Source organism: Perca flavescens, chromosome 20 (assembly GCF_004354835.1).
Source record: "Perca flavescens isolate YP-PL-M2 chromosome 20, PFLA_1.0, whole genome shotgun sequence".
Lineage (NCBI taxonomy): Eukaryota > Metazoa > Chordata > Actinopteri > Perciformes > Percidae > Perca > Perca flavescens.
In genome coordinates, this window is record NC_041350.1 from 431911 (window position 1) to 437500 (window position 5590).

Genomic DNA, 5590 nt, shown 5'->3' on the forward strand with positions numbered 1-5590 from the left:
TTGCTAATTCTGTGACATTAAAATCTCTGCTCACAAGCGTTCGCAAGCGGTGACGTTAGGTTTAGGTTACCAACCTGTGTCATAGCTAGGCAAGAGCAAGCTGTTAACTAGTTTCATTTTCTCCATGGTGAGGATTAGCTATAATGACGATGTTCAGTAAAGCTAACACAACCATGTTTTAATTCAATTCAATTCAATTTTATTTATAGTATCAAATCATAACAAAAGTTATCTCGAGACACTTTACAGATAGAGTAGGTCTAGACCACACTCTATAGATTCCAAAACCCCAACAATTACAGTAATTCCCTCAAGAGCAAGCATTAGCAGTGGCTATTGCGACAGTGGCAAGAAAAAACTCCCTTTTAGGAAGAAACCTCAGCAGACCCAGACTCTTGGTAGGCGGTGTCTGACGGGCCGGTTGGGGGCGTGATGAACAGTGGTGATAACAGTCACATTAGAAGTCACAGTGACTTCGAAGGTTATCGTGGAAGTTCATGTCATAGCAGGGCACATCGTGTCATACTGAGTAGTGCAGTCTCCTATACCGGATCCTGACTACTCTGTGCGTATGAACATCACAGCAGGGCGTTGCGGGATGTAACGTGGCGCTGCAGAGCACGGGTGGAGGCTGCGGATGCAGCAGGACGCAGCAGGATGCGGCCGGGAAATGCAGAGAATCGCAGAGCATAGCTCTGCGAAGAAGAAACATAAGGACTCCGGGGAGTAAACTCCCCAGAGCTAGATTAGTAACAAGCATTTCTGGGACAGGATGCATACAAAAGTAACAAGTAGAGATGAGAGAGCAGCTCAGTGTGTCTTAGGGAGGAACAGCCTCCCCGGCAGTCTAGAATTGTAATAGCATAACTTAAGAGAGGCAGGTTAAAGAGAGGTGCCTGGTCGGGCTAGAACTCCCCCCAACCGGATCGGGCTGTACTGGCCTGCCTCCCTCTACTACGATTATTAATTATACAGTATAGAAAAAACTGATGACTACGAGGAGAAGCAGTGGGCCGGGTTAGGTGGACGCTGCAACTCCTCGTCCCTAACTATAAGCTTTATCAAAGAGGAGGGTTTTCAGTTTACTCTTAAATGTGGTGACGGTGTCTGCCTCTCGAACCCCGACTGGGAGCTGGTTCCATAATACTGGAGCCTGATAGCTGAAGGCCCTGGCCCCCAGTCTACTTCCAGAGACTCTAGGAACCATAAGTAGCCCCGCATTCTGGGAGCGCAGTGCTCTAGTGGGACAATAAGGTACTATGAGCTCTTCTAAGTATGATGGTGCTTGACCATTTAGAGCTTTGTAAGTCAGGAGGAGGATTTTAAATTCAATCCTATATTTCACTGGAAGCCAATGCAGAGAAGCTAATACAGGAGAAATATGATCTCTTCTCTTAGTTCTCGTCAGAACACGTGCTGCAGCATTCTGGATCAGTTGGAGAGTCTTAATGGACTTATTTGGGCAACCTGATAATAAGGAATTGCAGTAATCTAGTCTAGAAGTAACGAATGCATGGACTAGTTTTTCAGCATCGTTTTGAGACAGGATATTCCTAATTTTGGCAATGTTACGAAGATGGAAAAAGGCTATTCTTGAGGTTTGTTTTAAGTGGGCGTTGAAGGATATATCCTGATCAAAAATAACTCCTAGATTTCTGACAGCAGTGCTGGAGGCCAGGGTAATACCATCCAGAGTAACTATATCTTTCGAAAACGAAGTTCGGCGGTGCGTTGGTCCTATCACAATAACTTCAGTTTTGTCTGAGTTTAACATCAGGAAATTGTGGGTCATCCAGGATTTTATATCCTCAATACACGTTTGAAGTCTTGCTAACTGACCACTTTCATCTGGCTTAATTGACAGATATAATTGGGTATCGTCTGCGTAACAGTGATAGTTAATCGAGTGTTTCCTAATAATATTACCTAGAGGAAGCATATATAAGGAAAATAGAATTGGTCCAAGCACTGAGCCTTGAGGAACGCCATGGCTAACTTTAGCGTGCTTGGAGGGTTTATCATTAACATTAACAAACTGGGATCGTTCAGAGAAATAGGACTTAAACCAGCTTAGTGCGATTCCTTTAATGCCAACTAAGTGTTCCAGTCTCTGTAACAGGATAGTATGGTCAATAGTGTCAAATGCAGCACTAAGATCTAGTAGAACAAGAATGGAGACAAGTCCTTTGTCTGCAGCAGTTAGAAGGTCGTTAGTAATTTTCACCACGCGCTGTTCGGGACATCCTTTTCACTTGTCAGACCACCATTAAATCTTTGTCTGAATTAAAATGTAACCCATATTCTGGAAGTTTAAGGTCAGTAACTGCTAGCTTTTGAGCTGGCTGTTGCCGCATTTTGGCTAACATTACCTCCGCTTAATGCTAATGTTATATTCCTGATTCTGTTGATTGGTTTGTCAGTGTTTTAGCATGATTAAGCAAAACTTATTACTGGGTTTATATTAAACTAACATTAGTGGCGGTAAAGTTAACATTAAACCGTTACCTCTACAGTTGCCACTCTAGTTTTAATAGCATCTAATGATAACGTTACATCTTTTAAAAAAAAAACACCCACTTTATAATTTATGTCGGGTGACAGGGAAAGCATCTTTAAGTAACGTTAATGTGGCTCATTTGTGGATAGCTTTTTTTTTGCCTCGACTTCAGAGTTTGGCCACTTAAAACCATCACGATGTTCAGCAAAAATTAGCCTCAGTGCCCGTTACAGTAGTATTATTGCTTTCTGTAATGTGATATCTCAATGAATTCATCTTTTTCAACAGGAAGTCCGCCATTTTAAATTGAAAGTTCAAAATTAGTATGACTTTGGCCTTTTTCCACATCCTACTTTAACTCCTCCTACTAGAGATTTCATCCGATCAACTTCAAATTCGGTCTGTACCATCTTAAGACGTTACAGATGAAAAGTTATTAAAAGAAAAACTTTTTGTCGTAGGGTGGCGGGGCGGCCATTTTGTGCATTTTGCCGTCCAATTGGCTGGAAACTTGGTCTGTACCATCTCAACACCTTAAAGATGAAAAGTTATTAAAAGAAAAACTTTTTGTCAAATGGTGTGGGCGTGTTGTGGCGTTCATTTTGAGTGTCTAACGATGAACAAGAAAGTGGCGGTAACTACAGTGTACATTGTCATATCTGCTTGAAATTTCACAGAATCAACAAGGGTCCAGCCCTGAGGACATCTAAAGGCCAAAATTAACTTTTGGTCATAGCGCCCCCCCGCTGGCAACAGGAAATGCGCCTTATATGACAAACATCATCCGATTTACATGAAACTCAGAATGTGTGGTCAACATGTGATACTGAGCCGCCCTCTATAATATGACCACGCCCACTTACTCATGCCACACCCCTTTCACAACTTTTGAACTGTTTAAGGTAGAGTCTTGTGTGAGGTATCATTGAACTCAGCACAGTGTTCCTTCTTCATTGGTTATGGTTTGGCCCGCCCCCTATGATTAAACCACACCCCCTTTCATAACTGGTGACCCATTTAAGGTAGAGTCTTATGTGAGGTATCAATGAACTCAGCAGAGACTTCCATTTTTTTTGGTATAGGTTTGGCCTGCCCCCTATGCTTTGGCCATGTCCCCTTTCACAGCTAATGAACTGTATGACATAGAGTCTTGTGTGAGGTATCATTGGTGACGATTTACACTGTCTGAGTGCCATGCAAATGCACGGTCGCAAGGAGCGGTGACCACCAGTGACGCTGATGCGTGCAGAGGCGCAAGGGTCCGTCCAATGCTGCTTGCAGCTTTAATTTTGCTTTTATTCCTGTAGGTAAGATATAAAATGTCATTATGAATGATGAAGCAAACATTATTGTTGAATTGTGTGCAATATTACAACTCATTTTATTATGCTTTTATATAAGATTAGATTTATCAAATAGTTGATAAATAATGCATGCTTTCAATTTTAAATGTTCAAATGCTGAAAAAGGAATTATGCTTAGGGCACCAAAATTAAAAGTTATGTTATGTTATTTTTGTCTAAATGACTGATAAGAACAACCATCTTTGAAATTGGTCCAGTATTGAGCGATAACACTGTGAACTGCAGCTTTGAACCGGGTTCCAATGTAATCATATGGGGCAATGTGCGTCATCGCTTTTGTCCACTAAAAGTTCTGTTGTTGCCGCTGACAGACTCATATTATTATTCTAAGTGTGTGACAACATTATGGGATGGATCCCTACAGAGATAGACCTTTTAGTTAAAGATTAAGATCCTTTTAGTTTAAACAAGAAACAGCCCCAAAATCCCCATCACCAAACCCACCAGACAATCAAAAGTTACTGTTTATTTACATGGAGTCTGGTGGGTTAAGCAATAGCAATTTTGGGGATGTTTTTATGTTTAAAAAAAGGATCTTACTTTTTAACAGAAGAACTGTTGACCTCTGTAGGAATCCGTTCCATAATGTTGTCAGAGATTGTCAAAGATTGTTGTCACTTAGACATAGGAAAATAGGGTCAGGGTTGAAAAAAAAAGTTAACCTTTAAGATATAAATTTTGTAATTTATTTTATTTCTATTATTCATGTTTATACAGATGTTTGAGAGGATTTATGGTCCTAAAAATATGCCTTAAAGATGTGGAAAAGTCATGAAAATGTATTATTAAAAATGTGTATGAATTCTGAAATAAAAAATTAATCAAACAGGGAAAACATGTTTTTAACCGTGCTGGTACCGACAGACAGCAAAAGAAAGTAGAAAGACCTTTGAATTATCTGGGGAGCCCATATTCTATGTTTTTGCAAAAGTTGTAAGTCTGTTAACAGTTTAGATGAGATAAACTCATGACCATTTCTCTGCTTCTCATACAGCCCAGTGCATAAATATCCTATCTGGATTGGAGGCTCCAGCCTCTGTCCACCTCCCAGCAGATGTGGATCAGCAAGCAGGAGTAACATGGGTCCGGCCCTTCCATCGTCTTTCACAAATGCTTCTAAACAGACTGTTCCTCCTTACCCTCCCCAACCAAATGCCCAACCACTTCAACTCTGTGGTAAACGACCACACCACATTTTTCATACATACTCAGGATAAAAAAAAAAAAGACAAGATAAAGGATGAACTGATGGCTAGGTTATTCATTGTTCTGCAGTTGCATCTGGGGATATTTTTATTTTATTTTGTTTTCTTTGAGTCATTTCAAATTTTAACTGCATTGTTCAGACATGTATTCGCCTCTGAAGACTGCCCAGTGTTTGGTGGATACTTAAACATTGTAATATTGCTTGTATGTAAATTTTTGTAAGTTTTTTTTTTGCAATTACAGACTTAAAATATCTTGGTCCTGGTAATTGTACCTGTATAATACGAAAATAAAAATGTATTACTTTTGTACATGGACTAAAGTCAATTATTTAGAATGTGTTAAATTCAATAGCATTTATGTAGACTAATCAAAATAGTTTGTACTGCCAATGACAAATAGTGTAATATACTGTGAACCACAATTACAGTAAAACTATAATGCAGCAAGACAATTACAGTATCATTTAGCAAATTGTAATTACAGTACAATTACTGAAAGGGTATTATACTGTAAAACTAAG